This window comes from Lissotriton vulgaris, chromosome 3_1 (genome assembly GCF_964263255.1).
Source record: "Lissotriton vulgaris chromosome 3_1, aLisVul1.2, whole genome shotgun sequence".
NCBI lineage: Eukaryota > Metazoa > Chordata > Amphibia > Caudata > Salamandridae > Lissotriton > Lissotriton vulgaris.
This window is the reverse complement of record NC_141689.1, coordinates 150,988,827-151,012,090: the sequence shown is the minus strand read 5'-3', so window position 1 is coordinate 151,012,090 and position 23,264 is coordinate 150,988,827. Positions and strand designations below refer to the sequence as shown.

The 23,264-nt window shown below is 43.6% G+C and overlaps 1 pseudogene across 1 annotated transcript in view; it reads left to right on the top strand.

Moving 5' to 3' along the window:
• The window catches only part of LOC147726128 (uncharacterized), a 261,305-nt pseudogene that overhangs the window by 85,104 nt on the left and 152,937 nt on the right, over positions 1 to 23,264 (top strand). The gene's annotated exons all lie outside the window — the stretch shown is intronic.

Genomic DNA, 23,264 nt, shown 5'->3' with positions numbered 1-23,264 from the left:
GCGCGTCCTGTTCCCAAATGTAATATAAAGAATCAATGTGGACTAGCCCACTGTGTGTTTAGAATATGTTCTGATATTCTAGGTCACTTGTGACTGCGGCCTTATGGCTGGACCCAATAGGTCTTGTTAATAAACCCCTCACAAACCAACCTGGTTGGTGTCATGCTTCATCATCGGGGTCCAACCAGGCAGCCGAGTGCCGCCTGGTTGTGCTTCCACGCCTGACTACAGCGGAGCAGGTGTCGTGCAACAGTGTGATGTGGATGAAGGTGAATATTAAAATACACCTCTGGGAATCCTCACCTAGGGCCAGATGTAGGTAAATCATATTTACCGACTCTTATATACCGAATTTTACCGATTCGGTATTTAAGAGTCTGTAAATATGAAGGGGGGAGATGTAGGTATTACAGATTCTGTAAATACCGAATCGTTAAGATTCGGTATTTACCGAATCTGTAAATACCGAATCGGTATTGCCCATTGATTCCTATGGGCCTTAAAGCCTATAGGAATCAATGGGCAATACCGATTCTGTAATTACAGAATCGGTAAATACCGAATTTTGCAAGGGTGCAGGGGGTGTCACTTTGACACCCTCTGGCACCCCAAAAATAGGCATGTGCCCCATGTGGCACTGTCTGTCACATGGCTAGGTGTGCATGCACACATGTGCATGCACACCTGAATTCGGTATTTTAACACCCAATTGGATTGGGTGGTAAAATACCGAATTTGTAGGGCCTTTGGGACTCAGAAGAGTCCCACCTACACTGGGAATTACCGAATCGGTAAAAATACCGATTCGGTATTTTGCAGATTCTGTAAATTTACCGATTCTGTAAATTTACAGAATCTGTCAAATCTGGCCCCCTACATCTCAAGATGCCAAATACCTGCCGGAAACGGCCGAATTCGGCCGTTTCCGACTGGTATTTGCCACCTACATCGGGCCCCTAATGTTTTATTCTTGGCGGCCCAGGGTGTTGGTTAAAATTATGTGGTGCAACTACAAATAGAAAGATTATTGCTATGAGTTGACTATGTGTTTGCGGTCTACATGTTTCAGTCCCTTTAAAAAATGGGCAGGACTTTCGTCAGGACAAAGAGAAAAGTAAAGTGAGTGCCAAAAGTGGTGCCATAGGTGATTATCTCCTACACACGCGCTAAGTTGTGTGGAAAAAGTGAAGGTTAAAAACTGCGTAAATTTACTTACAGAAACTTGCTGCTTGCGAGAAAATCTCAGCTATAGCATTCTGTTCCAGAAATTCGGGGCGCGGGGGAGAGGCACTCCCGTTATCAATTTGGTTCGTGAGTGTCCTCTGCGAGAAACCTAGTTCGGGTCCCTCGGCGTCCCGTCCCTAATTCCACCAACACATAATCTAATGCGGCCCACGTGTTATGCACTGCTGAGTGATGCGTTCCTTACCTCCTGGAGGGGTGCAGGTGACGCCATGTATCTAGTTTGCCTGTAAAATGTCCTGTAGTGTTAGGTGCATAGTGGTATAGTGCACAGCTACAGCATGGGAACGATCAAGTTTGGGATCTATAACAGTGTTAAAATCCCCTCCCCATATGACATAGGTAATTCCTAGCGTGTTAAGCTTGCCTCTAAGCGCCAGAAGGGGGTGAGCCTCATCTATATTAGGCCCATAGTAATTCGCAATCGCTACCTCATGCGAGTTCAACCTCCCCCACAGCAGACATTATCTCCCTTCAGGGTGGAGGTCCACGTCACCCTGCACAAACCGCACCCCCTTCTTGATAAGAATGGCGACCCCCCTAGAGTAACTGGAGAAGGAGGCAAAGCAGCGGTGAGACGCCCAGCGTGAGGCAAATGGAGGCGAACCGCCACGTGGGAGATGCGTCTCCTGTAACAGGGTTAAATGGATTTGATAGCGCTCTAAATATCCCAGTACCTGCCTTCGCTTACGCGGGTCATTCAGGCCCCTAACATTCCAGGACATTACATTCACATCAGAAGAAGTGCCGTTGCTATTGGCCATGAGTCATACCCAACGCAAGCATTGTATTTCAGTTAGCATTCCCGTTGTGCCCATTCCCATAGTGTGCCTGAGCCCTCCCCCCCCCCTACCTCCTCCCACACTGGCACCCCCAATTTGCCAGGAATGTCTCTCCCACCCCCCCCCCATTCATCCAACACCTCAACATTCATTTCCCCCACGTGACCCGAATCAGAACTCTAAATCAGGGGAATGCCCGCAAAAGGGGACCGCTAGGGGCTCCCGCACTTCATTCCACTGCACTATTTCACCCCTCCAGTCCCCCGGTGAAAGCAGGGTACTCTAAGACAGGGCAACATCACCAACTTGGAGCAGCAGTTAGTAGTCTGTACAGTTCAGGGCAATTGTTGCCCGCTACTATAGGGTATTCCATCAGCCAGGTTCCGACAGAGGAGAATAGGATCTGGATCTCCTCCGGGTAGCCTCTTCCCTCCGCTCCACGTTGCTATCTCGCTTCAAATACTCTTCAACTTGCTGGGGAGAGTTGAAGAGGTGCTGGTGTCCCCGGTGGCTGATATTCAATCTTGCAGGATATAACATAGTGTACGTGATCTCTTTAGCCTGTAGTCTTTTCTTAACAGCCATGAAGTTTCGACGCGCTTCCTGTACAGCCTGGGTAAAATCGAGGTAGAAGGCAAAGGTGGTGTTGTCATAGCGTACTTCCCCTTTCTCTCAGGCCAGGCGTGGGACAGTGTCATGATCCCGGTAATTTAGAAATCTCATTATCACCGGCCGAAGTGGGGCTCCGGGAGGGCGTCGCGCCACCAGAGATCTGTGTGCTCTTTGGATAGTCATATGGGCTGAGAACGAGTCCTTACCAAAGAGCTCTCCCAGCAGCCTTTCCATAAAGTCCTCCAGTCTGCCAGTGTTGGTCGACTCGGCCAGGCCCAGTACCCTCACGTTGTTCCTCCAGGAACGTGCCTCCAACTCCTCATTCTTTTCCGCTATGACCTTTAATAGTTTATCCATTTGCAGCATCTGTTGCTTAGTGGTGCCTGCCCCATCATCCAGTGTCGACACCCTTTGTTTTGCCTCCTTAATTCGCTCCTCAAGCTGATCCAATTTCTCCACCACTTTATCGAGCCGGTTATTCATGGCATCCATCTTGGAGTCAATGGAGGTGAGGCTCTGCTGCATTCCTATCAGGAGGGTTTTCCAGTCCCCATCTCGTGTTTCTGGGGAGTCCGGGTCAGTTCGGTCCCTGGAGCCGGAGCCTGTTGTCTTCCTGGCATCAAAGGACAGCTTCACCTGTTTGGGCTTGGTGCGCCCCATGGTATGCTGCAGTGAGGGTATAATAGGATAGACACAGTAGGGGATCTTTTCCGGCCTCGTTTCCCCTCTTCACGGGGCTACATCTGCTCCCAGATTCTGTGGTTTACGTCTCCCCCTCCTGGGTACAAGGTCTGTGACTTACCCGCTAAACCTCAGCACATGCCTCCAGGCATAGGGGCAAGCTATATCCACAGCCTGAGGGGAAGGCGTCTGGCTTTCTCAAATGGCCGCCAAACGCAGGTGCCGCGTCTTGCCCTCAAAACGGCGTCCCGAGGCACCAGCCGGTAGCGCCGATGTCGCTAAGGCCTTCCCCGCATGCAATATTCACCCCTCACAGTTGCTGCCTGCCATTAAGCCTCTCCCCAGGTCTAAAGGCTTAAAATGGTATCTCCCCAGACGCCTTCAGGTGCCAATTGGCTTAGCGTTTAGTGTCCGGGCTTCTCGCAGTCTTTTCCGCGCCTCTCCAAGAGCTCGGGCGTCCGCTGCAGCAATACCCCAGGTCTCCCATTCATTGTTCTCGTGCACAGGGCCCGCTCAGTAGTGAGGGTCCGCTTCTCACCCGTGGGCTACGTCACAGCTTTAAACCCTGCTCCGCCTCCCAAGTTCCCAAGCGGCGCCGAGACCGGGCTCTTAAATCCCCAGCTTTGCGTATTGTCAGGCCGCAGACGGGTTCACCAGCTCCTCCGCCTCCTCGGTCCGCCTCTCTGTGTCAGTGGGCCTCTTGTGCAGGCGGCGTCGCAGGGGCTTTGGAGTCAGTGCACCAGCCGCCGCAGGTAGTCCGCTGCCCGTTGGTGGTAAATCTCCCCAATTATGTTGTGAAGGATGGGTTTATGTATATATCACTGCCCGAGTCGGCGAGAGCCTGCTTACAGCGCGGCCATGACGGTCAAGCGCCACCTAGCACCCCTCTGGTAGAACTATATTTTCAAAATGTTTTGCCTTTTACAATTGCAGCATATTTATAGAACAATTTATCAACCAGCAGAGACTCACACTGGTATCCCCATCTCTCAAATAAGTAGCTCTATCTGCTGCTCCACATTCTCTCCTTTCGATTATCTGTCAGGGAGCTCTTTCCTTCTCCCGGATGATGACTGATGGAAACATCTCTTTATTAATTACATAGGTGAAACCTATGCATTACTAAAGCTTGTTTATTAGAGCTTGTGACTCTTCTTGGTGGTATTAGAAAGAGATTTATCCAAAAAGGTAAAGCCAGCTACAAGAATTTTGGCTAAATGTCCCTCCTTCGTACACTGAGGATCTGAACTTCTGTTGATTGTCCAAAGAGCTTGTTGTCAGGAGTGGTTCCTTGTCTTGTTTGAACTCATTGACTGAGTTATGTAGATCAATCTACCTTTTGAGTGTAAGTGTCCCTAACAATTGCCCCAGTAAACTTCTGATCTGCAGGTTGGATCCATAGATTGCCTATGTATATATGACATTTTTTCAGTTGTTTCATACCTCTTTTCTTAGGAGAAAGTGAGTGAGTTTGGTGCAGAAAAGTAGGAATGAGCTGCTGTTTTTTGTCTCATTGGCCATGCTGTATTTTGAAACGAGCAAGGGATTTGCGGGATTATCTTTGTCATTTATGTTTCTCAGCTTCTTAAGACTCTTTTACTGGTGTATCAGGTTGATCTTGTAGAAATGAAAATGTCCTTCTTAGGAGAAGGCTCAGTCACTGAAGTAAGATCTGTGGAAGGTTCATTTTAAAAACTGTGTATATGGTTTCTAGTTGTTATCTGATTCTAAGCTGAGGCTGTAAACCATTCTGATACCATTTATCGATACCGGTGGATCACTGGATGGTGTAAGAAGGATGTGAGCAATAATATTTTCGGATTGGACGGCAGATGATTGACTTACTTTCAACAGTAAGAATAGATAACTTTCCATATTGCAGATTGATTGCTGCACTGTAAGAAGGAGATTATTGGCCTACAGAAACAATGCCAAGTCTTTTCACAATCCTTTAGCAAAGCTATTTGATTACCACTATGGAAAATTGGGCCCCCAACACATTGTTGTGTGACGTTTTTAGGTTCCGAGTGAATTTTCCCTATTCATGCCCTTATATAGGTACAATTTAAATTGCCCTAATATAGGCATAGAAATCAAGCCCTTATTTAGACATAGCCCATGCAGACCAAATACAGGCATGGCTACTTTCACCCGTACCAAACGTCACAACGATTTCTTGGAAAATCGGCTTAAGCAGTTAGGGAACTTCCCCTTGTTCGAATATTGATTTGTCTAAGAACTCATGTACTTTTCAAAGAACTACTATTCCCTAGGGATTCTTTCCTGATGTTATCATGCCCCACTTTACGTCAAACTAGACACCTTCAAGGTATAAATATGCCTTCACTTGCTCTAGCAAGACACGGTAGTTCGGAGCAATTCGACTATCTACTTGCCCGACGCAGCTTGCTACAGCAAGTGCCGAACGAAGTTATCCCTCCAGCTGACGCACTGATCGAGAGGCTGCCTTTCTCCCAACGAGAATCCAGCTCCAGTGTTTCCAAGCTCCCCTTGCGGGGTGTTTGGAAATCGAGTCCCAATTTAGACCTCCTTCATTGTAAACCAAGGTATGGAGCTGATTAGAACCTAAGATAAATTTTGGATAGATTCCTGGCAAAGAAAAATTAAACCTATGCTACACCACACTTACTTCTTCCCTCGTACTAGACTTAGGTTAGGTACATTGGCGTAGGCGTATTTTAGAAGCACCAGTTGAGTACTTTTAGCTTTGTCATTTAAGTATGTATTTTTATATGGCTTAGAAACCATACAATGCTCTTACATTATTAGTTTATAATATTGTTCTCGCTGTACGCATTATACTGTGCCGACTGCATTACGAATGTAGCAGTTCACTTCTCTTGCATGAGAAAGAAGACTGTTCAATAAAAATCCTCTTTTATTGAAAATGCCTGTCTCTCTACTTCTCTGCAACTCTGTCGAAACGAAGCATCCACGATTGACTGAGTAAAATTCTTATCTATTGTTTCAACAACTCTAGAGATATATTTCTTATTCTTGGGAAACAAAGTTGTCATGTTTATGCAGTTGTCAGAAACGAATCCCTTCTTGTGAATTTCGAGAAAGTTTCTACTGACCTCTGAGCTAGCTGGCACTCACAATTAAGTTTAATATATTCGATAGAGACCTAGTCGACCTCAGTCCTACGTCTAATCTATAGGGTATATTATTGCAATGCGCAGAGCCTATTGGGAATATAGGAACTACACTACATGGTGCCCAACGTTTGGTAAGGCACTAATTTAACGCTAGATACTAAAGTAACTCAGTCGTGCTTTTCTCAGAGACCCCTTTTTCCCGTAAAATACTCCAAAAGACATCTGGAGTGGGTAAAACGATAAAATAAATGCCATAACTGAGTAGGATGAAAATCCTATGTATTAGTATTTGGTTTTTCAACTTTGAAAGATACAGGGTTCCAAAATATTGTGTACCTTATCTTTGTTTCCTTGAAACTTGCTCTGCAAATTTTCAGACAACAAGATGACTGAAAACGAGAACGGTGGAGCTGCAGAAAAATCCAGCAGCTTTTCACACTACAGGCTTTAATGAAGCCGACGATTATCCTATAATCATCCCAGAAAATTTAAGGTAAGTCATCACTATAAAACTTATAACAAATGGCCTATCATCAAGAGGTGGTAGGGTAATTTTTGTGATAGAGTCACATGAATATAGACAGACAGAGGTATTCTACTCATGGTTGATCTTCCCTGAAGCAAATCCAGTAACACATGTGTTTCACTTCTACAAAGAAGAGGAAACCTCTGACGGAATACACTCCTTTCAAGGATGTTGAAATTCCATTAACATACCAAGAGCATGCGCTCTGGTTTAAAGAAGCCCTACAACATCAAAATCACATTATCAGGCTCGGTCCACTATGTAGACCAGGAGCAACATGTCCGGTATTATCCAGCTATATACCACATCCTGCCATTGAAGAAATGTCAGGAACGGAACTATTAGTTCAACTAAAACAACTATTCAAAATACACAGACAATTGGTTCAATATATCATGGAGACTCTAACTGTCCAACTTCCTATTAGGATTCCAGAACAAACCCCTCACCAGGGGACAACAAATAAAATTACACCACAGACTATACATTCAGTCATTGGTAAATTGCCAGCAAAAACGGAACAAATTCCATTCTGGATAGCTCAAAAAGTTACTCTTATCGTGGCAGTATTTCCTGATACTACCCCTCATGAGAAACACAGGATTTTAACAATCTGTTTACCAATGGGGATCGCACCACATCTGGAGGACTGTGACACTTGGGGTACAGTTTTTGCTGCAATCTACACAAAAACACATGGTGTTCCGTGCATGGCGGTAATACCGGATGTCCTGAAACAGATTCAAAATGAATACGGAGCAGAGCCTGCTTTAAATCTGGGTATGAAATTACTAAAGGATTTCAAGCAGGTCTCAGCAATAATATTAGCTAATATTAAATGTGAAGCAGCATCCATGGCGATCCATCAAAAGTTGAAAGAATTTGACGTAACTGAGCAACCACAAGAACTAGCTAGAATAATTGAAAAATCCTATGAAGAACTAGGTAGGGATAGTTTGGGTGGGAAACCAGATAAGCCCCAACTAACAGAAAGTCCTGAAAAGGTCTTTATTAAAAACACTCTCACTACTCCTAAAAATAAGTGGGAGAACACTAAACAAACTTCCAAAGAGAAGCGTTCTTAATCCCGAGGTGGGTCTCCTCAAAAGGAGCCCTCTGAAAAGAGGTATAACCTCAGGAATAGGGATAATTTGAGAAAACCTAATAGATATCAAGATACTGATACACGTTCCTCTCGTACCTTTCAGACTTCCTCACAGAAATCAGAACACAAGGAAGAATGCGCAAAGTCCAAAGACGATCAACACGTTCCAAAAAATAAAAAAGCTCAATTCACCAAAAAGAAGGTAGCAGGTTTAAAAATCAGACATGCCGTGGATCTTGAGGACACAACTCAAGAACAGGTAGTGGGCTCAGACAATGCTGGACAGCACATCAGAAGTCACCATAGCTCGCAAGATCTTGAAGGATCATCTGGAGACAATGGACTTGAATTAGTACATCCAAGTTAAAACTGCCGATACCAGGGTTAGTGTACCCCATAAGTTAAAGGAAATAACGCTCCGGATGGAGAGGGACATAACTAGGAAAATAAGAGCACTCTTTTGGGAGAAGCTCTCTAAGGGTTATGACAATCTTCTAGCTGAAAAAGACTGGCCACCAAAATTTGTCAGAGAGTGCCCACATGGGGAAGACATCAATATGCCAGCCTTCTCTAATCATTTTCCAATTCATAAAAAATACACCTATGCCAGAAAATTGGCTGTAGCCCAGGCTCCAGCATTATATAAAAATCATGTAGGATGGGATGAGGATTCTCCTCTCCATAAAATCCAATTGAAAACACAACCACAATGAACAAAGGCAGTATCCAGTTAAACAAGAAGCTAAAAAACAGGTCAGGGAGATATTAGATCAACTTGAATACCAAGGGGTGAATGAAACATGCACCTCATCAATGAACAATCCTTTGTTTCCTGTCTCCAAACCAGACAATACATATCGTCTAGTTTTGGACTATAGACATTTAATTCCTGTTGCAAAACCTTTCCAGTTCAAAATGCACACAGTGCAGCACTAATGAATAACATTGTGCGTAAAAAATATAAAACCACATTATATATTTCTAACGGTTTCTTCTGTCAAAACATGGCACCAGAAAGTAGGTACTTGACTGCTTTCTCAATTATGGGGACACAGCGTCACTTTTGCTGTCTCCCCCCAGGGATTCAAGAATAGTCCAGGGTTATTTTCAGCCAGAGTAACAGAGTTACTAAAAAAGTTGACTTGGATAGGCACTTGAACAGAGTGAACACCATAATACTTGGCTTCGCATCTGAAGGGTACAAATTCAATTTTTAGAAATTACGAATTGCCCACCTCAGCGTCCTTTTTCTTGGATACGAATTATAAAGTGAAGGCAAAAGACTGGCAGCCAACTTTTTAGAAAAATGTGCGCTGCTCCAACCTCCAAAAACGCTGAAAAACTTACAGTCAATTCAAGGTTTCCTACATTTCAGAAGAACTTACATTCTAAATTACTCAGAAAGAGTTAAACCTCTCTACAAAGTAATCAAACCTGCTTTCAAAACAGTTATTTGGACTCAAAACCACACTGAAATTTTGCGTTCAGTCCAAACGGACAAGTTGGCAACAACACACTTACAAACATGCATACACGTACGCAATCTAGTAATTCGGATCATCCCAGGAAGATGCAGATTCACATATGAGGGAGAAAAAGTACCAATAGCTTATAAATCACACTTGTACACACAAGCTGAAATGAAATTCACTTCGACAGACAAAATTCTGACAGCGGTACAAACTGCAGTAGCAAAAAAGAGACCCTGGCACAAGGAAAACGCATAATGGTCGTTACTCCTGTAACTGCCTTATAGGCAGTGACAAAAGCAAGCATTCCAAATGCTAAAGCATTACATCCAAGATGGATACAATGGGTTAACTCTCTTGCAGCAACAGACGTTAAATAAGTTTTTGACCCCACTTGAAAAATCAAGAATTTCTACAATACGAACAAGAATGTCCTCTGCCTACTGAGATTCTACCTCTAGAACAATACGGATGTATAATTTATACAGACGGCTCAGCACAGCCCGCAATTGGGGGTAAACAAGCTTATAGTGCTGGGTGCGCGATCGTTAAAGGTCGCTGGCGAGATGGTAAATTCTGACCTATGGTCACTAAAACTCAATCTCTAGGAGATTATACAGCTCAGTGGGCTGAACTACAAGCATTGAAGATGGCGCTTGAAAATACTGATCGCGAATTCCCCACACTAATAGTGTGCAATTCCTATTATTTTTTCCAATCTAACAGTGAATACTTGCAGAACTGGATTCCAAACGGTTTCAAAGATGCAAAAGGTGGCACAATCAAGCATAAATTGCTTTAGGAACAAGTAGTTCAATTACAGAAAGAACTACAAAAGACTCACGTGATACATACACTGAGTCATCAGCGTAATGGCTTCACGTTGCAGGGAGTTCATTGGCTGATGAAGCCGCGAAGACAGCTGTGCAAACGGCTTCCGTAGCTGCAATCACTCGTTCAAAAAACGAAAATAGACAGCAAAATAATACAGGCAGTCTAAGCTTCCAGCAAAGGCAGTGGTAAAACATTGCCAAAAGGCTTTCCACTCAAGTACTCATATATAACTGATGCAAGTAATGTTCCGTTTGCTCGAATCCCTGGAGTGGGGGATAGAGTGATTCCAAACATGGAACATAAATTAGGACTAAGTTTAGCAGCACATGAAGGGCTTGCTTCTGCACATGCAGGTGTTTCCACCACAGTGTCTTTATTAAAACAGAGATACTGGTGGCCACGCATGAGGAAACAGACCCAAAACTATGTTTTGGAATGTGAAATCTGCTAGAATATTAAAGTCTCTACAGTGAAACGTCCTGCGCAAACGCCCCTTTTAATTTCAGATAAAGCACTAGCTTGTGTTTACCTGGACCACTGTGGTCCCTTACAAAGGGATGGCAACTTTAAATATATGATTGTCGCAGTGGATTCATGCTCAAGATTCATTTGGATGTGGCCTCAGGGCTCGGCTGATGCCCGAACTGTTATAAAAGATTTGCTAGTCTTTATCGGCACATACGCAGTAGGCACGCTACATTCTGACCAGGGTCCTGTGTTTAGCTCCAAAGCTTACAAGGAGGCCATGGCCAATCTGGGCGTTGCATTGCAGTATTCTAGTCCATTCCATCCTGAGGGTAAATTGGTAGTGGAAAGAAAAAACAGAGACATAAAGAAAATCTATAACAACTAGGGTATTAGGCTCGGGTGACGGGTGGGTCAAACATCTAATAAGTGTCCAATGTAGTCTTAACAATCTACCAAGAAGTTATCTAGGGGGGAATCACTCCATATGAAATCCTTTTTGGAACTAGAATGATTGTCCAGGACCTTGATCGTCCCACTTCAGTGGTGGAACAAAAACCCTTTGATATCAAAGATCGTTTGGCTGTTTTACAGGACATAAATGAAATTCGGTCCGCCCAGAATAACTTACTCCTGAAGCCAAAAACCATTGAAGAGAAACCACTCGTCACAGCACGGCCTGCCTGGATTCCAAAGATTGGGGATCTAGTCAGAGAAAAGATTGCAGATAAGAAGGAATTTGGGCCTTCTTACAGACAACCAGTACCTGTCCTTGCACTCCACGGATCAAGAACAGTGTTACTGCCGCCCCTTGCTGGAAGGAAGGACAACAGGTTCGTGTCCATCGACCTGGTAAAACCACATCATGTGGCCAATCATAAGTAGTAGGCCAAGTGGACTCCAAAGATATAGCAGACGCCTGAATCTGGCTACTATCCAAGAGGCTCAAACTGAGAGACTCATCACCTTTGAAAATCTGCAGTACGCAAAGAAGGATTATGCAACGAAGCAATGGAACTTGTACCTCTTGAAACCCAAATAACAGTTCATCAAGAAACTCCACTCTAAAATGATATAGCACCAGACTATACAAATATGACAAGTGATCAAGTGGTTCCAGCGATTTCAACAAATCCTGATGCAATCCCAACAATTGACAGAACTGCCTCTGGCTATTTCATAAACTTTGACACGTTCTCTGAGGATCCCAGTGAACCTGAAACAATGCCAGCTAAAATAACTTTTAAACAACAAGCAACAGTACTTTTTCAACAACTATAAAAAAGTATCTAGTTTCACCATGGATTGAACTTTGGATTGTGTTGGGTGTACTTTTTCTTCTACTATCGTTGACTATAGTAATTACTTTGGGAACACTGATAAATGGAAAATATAGTAAAAAGGACACAGCAAGTAAGAACATCAACTTACTACTCAAGCCACACAAATCATCCCATGGTGAACGGAGAGACTTGTCATCAGTGAACATCACAGCTGTTCCTATACCTGGTGGTATAGCATGGGACAGGACTGATTATGACGTTTTTGGTCCTGCAGAGTTGTTGAAGATTCCAAACCAATTCAAGGTTTCCTTGAGTGACTTTGTTTCACCGAATACCTTTTCTGATTATTGGGACTTTGAGACTATTAATAATATGATGTCAGACTTAGAAATGTCTGCAAAATATACAAATCATGAATACTTAGAAGGTTCATCAGATTATAAACAAGCGTACTATTATAATCATTATGATCATCATTTCTTGCATAAATCTGCAAACACTAGAAATGTTTTGAAAGATAATCAATGGGAACATTGTTCGACGCCACCAAAGGGTAGCTCAAAAACATTTTATGACAAATTTCCATACCTTTCAGGATTCAATGTTTCAAATCCAAAAACATTTTACTTTAAAAATGTCAATAAGACAGGAATGAAAAGTATGCTGACTAATACTAAGCAAATGTATTCTTCTGCCTTTTATGCTCGGCTGTCTACATTAGGTTTTGACTTTTGGAAAGACAACATTGATACAAAAACTGACTGCGGCACAAAAGACTGGCAGGTGCGGAGATTAGAAGTCTTAATTAGAGCCTGCATCATCCCTGAACAAATTATGTTTTTGAATGACACTGTTCAACAGACATCTTGTCTTGGCGTAGCCAAGATAAAAGATTTAAATAAACTGTCTATACCAAAACCGACACCTGATAGCAACAACACTTCAGAGGGGGAGGTCGACGTACATAATATTTTACAACAAAACGGAACAGATCCTGATTTGAAAAAATGGGTCATCTGGCCCATAAACACAAACAACTGTCAAGATAGATTCCTGAAAAAGACACAAGGGTTCACATACACTAGGCCAGACCCAGGATATGTCCAGAGACAACATCCAGGGATAATAACATCATACAGTGTAGGAGAATTGTGCCTTGAGTTGCTACAGAAATCTACATTGAAAGAAGTAAAACAACACTTATCTTCACTTAAAGATGGCGTTGATTTAAGGGACTTTCTACAAGGACCTAATAGACCGTGTCATAAACGTTTCATATATGTCAGTATCTATGCTACTTACAATGAAGCATGGAAAATCACACAAATTGAAACTGCAGAACGAATACGAGCAATTGATTGTATTAATTTGGAGAAATCACTCTATGTAGTTGACAATGGGTTAACGACTCTGTCCTCCAGAATATATTCTTTGGACAGCATAGACATAATGGAACAGGACTTGCTCATGTTACAACATGGACAGTCACAATTGCATTCTATAATGCTTTTAGGCTGGACGTTACAAAGTCTTTGTTCAGGCTATGTGCCTTGGCGTCTAATCAACACAACGTCATTGTCTTCTGACTTTAACCTTACAGATGAACAAATCTCTTTGGCACCAAGGGGAGCAGACTATTCAGTGCTGAGCATTGAAAAACTGGAAAGATTACCATGAACTGTTTCTGAGAAACCAGCGATAGAATGGATAATATATGGCACAAACACTCTGCCTGTGACGATTTTCCATTTTCAGTATTGCTCAAAACATATACCAGCTGGCCTATATGAAAGTTTGGGTAAAGAATACATCAAGTCAACCTGGGATTTACCATACACAAACAGATGTTGGAGTGGGGGAAAATGAGAATTTCTTAGTGGTACAAACTGCAAAAGCACACTAAGCGGTACACTTTATGTCAGGGTATTAACTTACACGGAGCCTGTGACGGTTCTTCGACCAACTTATCCTGCCACCTGCAAGGTTCTCCAGCTGCAGTGATAGATCCAATTTTTAGGCAGCTTTCTAACGGAAGCTATATTATGTTGAATGATCACAGCTGCTGTGGCATGTTGGCAGGGATAGCATATCTCATAACGGTGTCAGCCAGGGTCACTTGCTGTATGCAAGTATTGTTTCCAAAAAGACAGACAGGGAGTCGCCGTTATGGCCTTCACTGAACATCTCTTCTATACAAATTGATACTTTAAGCAGAATAAAAGGCATTCTTTTAGAAAAAACTGTGCCACTGACCTCTTCCAAAGAAACGTATGATCTGCAAGTTGCAAGGACTGCTACAGAGATACTTGCCCTTCTATCAACAAACTCCCCTATACATTTCTCATAAATGTTAGGTTGTATCTTTAACATGTCTGATGCGAGTGGTATTGTACATGTGTTTAAGACAGTTTTTTCGGGACTGTTAGTTCCCTTTCAAGCAGACCTAGGAATATTTCCAAACTTCGTGCACTCTGTGTTTGGCGAACTGCCTCTAGTATTGGGAGTCAAAGCAGGAATACTAGTTTTGCTCCTACTGCTCCGATATGGCAAGCCAAAACACCAGCGACATTCAATTCACCGTGGAGAACACTCTTCTAGCATTGAGGTGTCATGAGCACATAATCCAAATTTTGGGATTAACTCATTTAGGAGAGCTGAATACCACATGGTTTCTATCATTCAGAACAATTAGGCAAGATTGCATCCTACCTGTTCTACGATGCCTGTTATGTGGAGAAGAATGCATGTTAGACATCTATCTTACACTACCATCAGTCCTGCCAACGGATGTTGATACCTTGCTTGGACCAGTAATGGCTCATGCTATGTGTTGTCCCTAGCAGCTACTGATCCTGATGACGGCATTCGTTGAGATCTCATAGACGCAACATGCTACTGCTGAGGTACAAGAGGAAAGCAGCACACCGGTACCATCCAATCTGAGCATTGCAAATGTGGGAAGCGCTGACGGCGATTTTTCGCATCTGTGTACAATTGATCTTCTTAACGGGGTAGTCCAACTTTTACCTACAATGGTAGACACATTTTTTACAGACTTAGAAGACTTGATGTTTTCCCCGAACAATAATACTGACTTTTGATTTGGCACACAGTGTTCTGAGAGACTCTGAATTCGACCTTCATTTTTCAAAACAAAGTTTCTAACTCTTTTTCCTATGATTCATTTTTGTTCTCCAAAATTGTATTTTTAATTTTTTGGCACAAAGTAATCTGCTTAAAGTAGAACTATTCATAGAGAACTAGACATTCTTTGAGAAACTTCCAAGAGACAATATTTGACCTTGTCCACATTCGAACACGTTTTATATATTCTGCAATGAAATGTCTTGACTTTTTCTTCTGTAAATAAGAGCCATTTCATAAATGTATTTCGTGATTCATTTGGATAGCATTTCAAAATGACAAACTATATGCTTTGAATGAAACATTGCTTTGAGAATGCCTACAGCACAAATGCTGTAGGCATGCTCTTTTCGTGTATGTTGGACTTGGCCCTTTTAGCAGGTTCACCCCGAAACTTTTTGCATTTGCCTAACCTGTTTCTGTAACCTGGTGTTGGTGATTTTAGGCCTCTGCTCACTTTTTCACTGTGGTCCAGTGTAAAGGGTGTGCGCTCTCTGTGTATGTGTGGTGAGAGTGGCCTGCCCTCCAATAGGAATGCATGCGGAATATGTGTGTCCATGGTAGTTCCTGATGTGTGGGGATTGCAGGGTCGAGTTTGGTATGTGCGAACTCGTGAGTTTAAATGCTGCGCGATGATGTGCACAGATTTATTGTGTCTAGTGTGGAAGTGCCACTTCTAGAAGTTAGCATGTCTGTGCAGTGAATGTGAATTGGCTGTCTGGCATGTGATTGGCTGGAGCTGGCTGGTGTGCCTGGCTCCAGAAATCAGGGTGGGTCTGCCCCGGTGGTGAATGGAGAGATCTGCATGTTGATAGAAGGGAGGAGTGCACCTGGGACCTGAATAGGGCTTGGCCTTCCCTACACAATGCTGGCTCCACCCCCTGTGGTGCGTCTGATGTCCCTAGCCTGGCCAGTGAAAGGGAGAGAGGGGCTGAGCAAAACAAAGTGCTCAGGAGTTCCCCTGAACCAGCTGTAGCTGGTTCTCCCCCTGCCCTACAGCCTAGACAAAGGATTCCTGTGTATAAAAAGGGGCCATGAAAAAGGTTCTTGTTCTCCTACTTGAATCTACTAGGGGTGTGCTGCTGCTGTGGCCCAGGGGAAGGCTTGCCTTCCTGGGCCCTGCCCAGCCCCTGGATGCCTGATGCACTTTTTCTGGGACCCTTTTTGTTTTAGGGATCATCTCTTGGGGGCCTGGTGGTCTCTGTGCCCTCCTAGAGCCTGGAAAGTGATTTATCCTAATTTGCCCTGTGACTGAGGGAGCCTACCCCTCATGGCTGCCTTTATTGATGGCAGCGCGCGTGCCCACCCCGCTTATTTCGATATTTACTAGCAGGTGCCTACCCTGCATAATGCCCGTGGGTTTATGGTTAATAACGCGGGTGCCACCCCGCTTATCTTTATTAATAGCAGGTGCCCACCCTGCGTGATGGCCTTGTTATTGGTTTTATTTAAACCACAGCGGGTGCCCACCCCTCTGTATATTGCTAGCCCCGAAGGAGCCTACCCCTCCATTGCCGCCTCAAGGGAAAGTGCTGCGGTCCCCGACCCGCCTGACTGTGGGCGGGGCCGCCGGACGGAAGTTCCGAGTGCGGCCGGAAGTTGTGTTTCAAGAGAGGAGGTCGGGAGCCCACCCTGCCTCCACGAGCCCCAGAGAGAAGAACGGAAGTCCTCCTGTGGCCCGGGGCTCCCGTGAGCTGTGGAGAGCCCCGGGGCCGCCAGCAAGGAGTAGCGCAAGTAGCCCGGATCCTTGCGGGCTCCATCTGCGAAGGCCCGGTCCCGAGATGGGGGACCGGGTGAAGATGCAGGTGTGAGCTGCACTGCGGGGCTCCAAGGCGGAAGGGAGAGCCCCGCGAAGGCGACCGGCAAGAGAGGAGCCACCCCGTGACCCCCGAGAGAGACGGTAAGTTTAGACGGCTGTGGGGGGGAGATGGCCTCAGAGCTAAGTGGGGCGCTACAACGTCTGCCCATACTTGTTTACTTGGGCCTATTGGGGCCCATGCTTGTTATTTTAGGAGCCAGTGTGCTCCATGGCACCTGATTATAGTCAGAGCCCCGTGGCTCCCACATCTGGCACAATTTGTTTGAAGGGCAGTCCTCATGCCTGAGAGGGCTCCTGAATGTTGCAAGTCCTGGGGCACAGTTGGTTTTCGATCCAGATGGCTCCAACGCCCCTCAGCTGTTTCAGAGCCTAGGTGGCTCCAACTTTTTGGCGCAAAATTGTCCTAAGGGCCAGTGAGGGCCCATGTCGCAGTTTTGCTGATTTACAGCTGCCCAGCAAGTAGTGGGCAGCTGCACCGTTTAGGTGCCATTTTAGAGAGTGCCTGAGAGGGACAGAGGTGGCACAGAGATGCCCGGCCTTCCACGACTGCGCAGCACTTAGTGCCAGCTGCAGCATTTAGGCCCTGTTCTTGTTCTCAGCTGCCCAGCAAGTAGTGGGCAGCTGCAACGTTTAGGTTTGCGCCAGTAGCGCACCCCTGACTGGCGCTGGTTGGCAGCACGCTCTGACATTTTGGACACAGGGCATTTGAGCCACTTCTTGACGGCCAGTTGGCCAGGGGGACTGATAGAGGTATAGGGCGTAAGGCCTTAATGTGATTGATATGTGCTTTAAATGTGGAGCTAGGAAATGTAATGCACCCTGTGTTGATATCTCCAGAGATGGTTTTACCTGTGGAGGTTTGTGTTAGTGAGATTGTACTTCACTGGGATTTACGCCCCTAAATGTGAGTTATACTTAGGAGGTAGGGTCTAATGTGTTTAGATTAATGAGGAGATTGCCTACTGTATTTATACTGGTGCGGCCTAATGTGATTTATGCGTAATGTGCAATGCCTTTATGCCTGTGATACCTCTACATGTGTTTTCATGCTTAGGAGGTTGTTTTGCCTAGTATAGTTTATACTAGTGAGTTTATGTGTCCCTGCATGATCTATGCCTATGGTTATTAGTATTGCGTAATGTGTACCTACCTGTTACCAGTGGTTACTGGTTGTGATCTATAATTATTATTTGGTGTTACAGTTACTCTAAGTGCTATTTCTACTAAGTGCTGATCTTGACAGTGGCCCACGTGGACCTGTTCTGTGTAAATAATCCCTTGTGAATATTGCCCGTGCCAGTTGGCACAATGTATATTGTGTGATTACTATCTGATGTTTTTTTAAGAATACCAAAGTTATTTTTATATAACCTTGTGTGGAGTACCTTTTGTAGTGTGCCTGGGATGTTGTTGCTGTGGGCGTGCGCAAATGCTTTACACATTGCACCCGGGATAAGCCTGACTGCTCGTGCCAAGCTACCAAGGGGGTGAGCAGGGGTTATCTTTGGCGTGTAACTCCCTGCCCTGACTAGAGTGGTGGTTTCTGTCTGGCTTTGGCGCAAACCTTAGCCAACCAGAAATCCCAGTTCTAACAGTGTACAACCAATGCAAATGCATTTTTATGTCTTTTGGGTGGGTTTTAACACATCATGTTTAGATATGTTTAATTGGGTTTAGGACCTAGTAATGTTGTACATGATAAAGTGGAGTGGGTGTTGTGTGGCGTTTTTAGGCTGCGAGTGAATTTTCCCGATTCGTGCTCTTATATAGGTACAATTCACATTGCCCTAATATAGGCATAGAAATCAAGTCCTTATTTAGACTTAGCCCATGCAGACCAAATATAGGCATGGCTACTTCCACCCTACCAAACATCACAATGATTTCTTGGAAAATCGGCTTAAGCAGTTAGGGAACGTCCCCTTGCTCGAATATTGATTTGTCCAAGAACTCATGTACTTTTCAAAGAACTACTATACCCTAAGGGTTCTTTCCTGACGTTATCATGCCCGACTTTACGTCAAACTAGACACCTTCAAGGTATAAATAGGCCTTCACTTGCTCTAGCAAGTCACAGTGGTTCGGAGTAGTTCGACTATCTACTTGCCCAAAGCAGCTCGCTACAGCAAGTTCCAAAGGAAGTCGTCCCTCCAGCTGACGCACTGATCGAGAGGCGGCCTTTTTCCCAACGAGAATCCAGCTCCAGTGTTTCCAAGCTCCCCTTGTGGTGTGCTGGAAAATCGAGTCCCGAGACAGTGATACCAGACCTCCTTCATTTTAAACCAAGGTATGAAGCTGATTAGAACCTAAGAGAAATCTTGGATAGATTCTTGGCAAAAAAAAATAAACCTATGCTACACCACATGTGCTTCTTCCATCGTACTAGACTTAATTTAGGTACATTGGGGTAGGCGTATTTTAGAAGCACCAGTTGAGTACTTTTAGCTTTGCCATTTATGTATTAATTTTTATATGGCTTAGAATCCATACAATGCTCTTGCAGTATTATTTCATAATATTGTTCTCGCTGTACGCATTATACTTTGCCGTCTGCATTACGATTGTAGCAATTCACTTCACTTGCATGAGAAAGAAGACTATTCAATAAAAATCCTCTTTTATTGAAAACGCCCTTCTCTCTACTTCTCTGCAACTCTGTAGAAAATGAAGCATGTACGATTGACTGAGTAAAATTCTTATCTATTGTTTCCACAACTCTAGAGATATATTTCTTATTCTTGGGAAACAAAGTTGTCATGTTTATGCAGTTGTCAGAAACGAATCCCTTCTTGTGAATTCGAGAAAGTTTCTATTGACCTCTGAGCTAGCTGGCACTCACAATTAAGTTTAATATATTCGATAGAGACCTAGTCGACCTCAGTCCTACGTCTAATCTATAGGATGTATTATTGCAATGTGCAGAGCCTATTGGAAATATAGGAACTACACTACAGTATCTTCCATTTTCACAAGGATCAAGTTACGTCCCCCACAGCTTGTAACACGGGGTAAACTGGTGGCATGAGTAATTCATCAAAACCTGAAGGGCGTGGATTGCATCATAAAGAGGTAAAGTTAATAAACTAGCATTTGATGGAGCATAACTCAAGCTTGGCAACTCGTCCAATAATACAAAGCAAGCCAATGAGTTAGTCATAGAGTTATGAAACGATAAACACTCAGTCAGATGCTAGTCCATCCCTGCCTCTTCAAGTCAAGGATCCAAACCATACAATGTATTTAGCATTACTAAAGTGAGTGAAGTGGCAGAAGTGACGTACTCACTCATCACAATAGTTAGATGATTCTGAGTGGGAGTCAAATCCTTCACTCTGCCTATGACTGTCACCCTTCCCATCCCTGTCACACCCTCAGTGCCTGTCACATTTCTAGTTCATTGCTCACGTAATCCATGTCTCTCTACCCCAGTCACACCCACCGACAATTTCAAACTTCCAGTCCCTGTCACAGTCCTCGTACTTGGAAGCCTTCTCATTGCTGTTACCCTCCTCATCCATTAACAACATACGAATAGCGGTGGGTCAAAGAAAAGACAAATAGAAATGGCTTGCTCTACAACTGACAGACTGTGTTAACAGGGGTACTTCATTCAGGTTTGAAGAAAAATACCCATCAGTATTCGACCTGTGCCGCCCTTGTCATCATTTGGGTTCCTCCATACCACGAAGGAAGGTAGTCTACAATAGCTGTTTTGTAGGTAGACTCCAATATAACCCAATGGTGTGAAAACAGATAGTTTAGGCCACAAGAGAGTACTGTTAAGCAGTGCATGTGAAACAAAAATGTGATGATAAACAAAAGAAAGTGTTGTTAAAATTAGATAACTAGGGGGCAAGAAACTTTAATAAACACCTCCCTGCTTCTAAGTCAATAAAAAAGTAGTGCGAGTCTAGTGGTTTTAACTCATAGTCACTAGTATATTCTTATCGGGTCGACATGTTTCAGCAGACTTTACAGATCCATCAGGTATCTACTGCATTCATCAGGACCGGCGACGCTACTGCTTATCATATGAAAGTGAAAATCATAATAAAAAGATTTTTTTCACCTGGGTAGATGTGAACAACTTTCTCCCAGCTGATGGAACCAAACAACAGGATACACACAGACAATTGTAGAAAAAGACAAAACATATAATTAATACATTCCCAATTTTCAAAATTCTTATGATAAATCAGGTGTAAGTATATTAGCCAACTAACTAATTGTGCCTTTACGCTGCATATTCTATTACAGCAGTGTCAGCTCGTGCTAATAGCTATGCTCTCACTCACCAATTAGTATGGGAGAGGAAAACTCCACCTCACCTGGCTCTGGCTCAGGTAGCTGGAGCACCGCTCTAGGGGGAGAAAGGAACATACAACAATGTCAGCAACTGCTGACTACAAACTTGATAACTTGATATTATTTTACAACAGATAATAAGAATGGACTGCTAAAAGAAACGAGCCTTCTATACCATCCCTCTCAAAACACCAGAGGGTTTGTCTACTGTGAACTCGGACACTTTTTCTGACGGTGTAAATGTCAAGTTTGTAGTCAGCAGTTGCTGACATTGTTGTATGTTCCTTTCTCCCCCTAGAGCGGTGCTCCAGCTACCTGAGCCAGAGCCAGGTGAGGTGGAGTTTTCCTCTCCCATACTAATTGGTGAGTGAGAGCATAGCTATTAGCACGAGCTGACACTGCTGTAATAGAATATGCAGCGTAAAGGCACAATTAGTTAGTTGGCTAATATACTTACACCTGATTTATCATAAGAATTTTGAAAATTGGGAATGTGTTAATTATATGTTTTGTCTTTTTCTACAACTGTCTGTGTGTATCCTGTTGTTTGGTTCCATCAGCTGGGAGAAAGTTGTTCACATCTACCCAGGTGAAAAAAATCTTTTTATTATGATTTTCACTTTCATATGATAAGCAGTAGCGTCGCCGGTCCTGATGAATGCAGTAGATACCTGATGGATCTGTAAAGTCTGCTGAAACATGTCGACCCAATAAGAATATACTAGTGGCTATGAGTTAAAACCACTAGACTCGCACTACTTTTTTATTGACTTAGAAGCAGGGAGGTGTTTATTAAAGTTTCTTGCCCCCTAGTTATCTAATTTTAACAACACTTTCTTTTGTTTATCATCACATTTTTGTTTCACATGCACTGCTTAACAGTACTCTCTTGTGGCCTAAACTATCTGTTTTCACACCATTGGGTTATATTGGAGTCTACCTACAAAACAGCTATTGTAGACTACCTTCCTTCGTGGTATGGAGGAACCCAAATGATGACAAGGGCGGCACAGGTCGAATACTGATGGGTATTTTTCTTCAAACCTGAATGAAGTACCCCTGTTAACACAGTCTGTCAGTTGTAGAGCAAGCCATTTCTATTTGTCTTTTCTTTGACCCACCGCTATTCGTATGTTGTTACTGTAGTCTTGGGGATTATAGCAGTGTGTGGTCGTTAAAAATACCCCTGGACCCTCCAATACCTGTTTTTGTTGAACCCTCCTCATCCATGCCATTGACCTCATCCCTGTGACAGTCCTGCCCCCACCCTTCATGAAAAGAATCAGGAGTCTGAGAAAATGGTGCCAGTTCTGTGCATATTGTTGGCATCCACTGAATGACTGTTGCCAGCCCTGTCATAATGCTTGCCCTGGTATAATTCGTGTAATTCTTGGCCTATTGCTGGCATCCATGAGACTTTGGTGCCCAACCTTGATATCATATTATAATGGTGATAATTCCTGATATTCTGTGGACGTCTACATCATTGACCACAATGGTGTCCAAGCTTGGTAGAATAACACTCCTGGCATAATGGTGATAATACTTGGCACATTGTTGTTATTCATAAATCTTTCGTACCACCCCTGATGAAAGGTTGCTTATATCATAATAAGTGCTGATAAAATGTGGGGCCTCCATGGCATGTTGGTGTCCACACCCACCTGCTATAATGATGATCTTTGCATAATAACAGGGAATCAGTGCATAATTGGTATATAATAGACATTCATTCCATCTGATGGGGATACATATTCATGTAATGTAAAAATTATTGCTTTGTGAAACAATGATATTTGGCGATCAAATCTGTGTTTACTAGAAAAATTAAAAGTTAGCGGCAGATTAACAAGCCCCTTGCGCTGCCAGTATGTCACT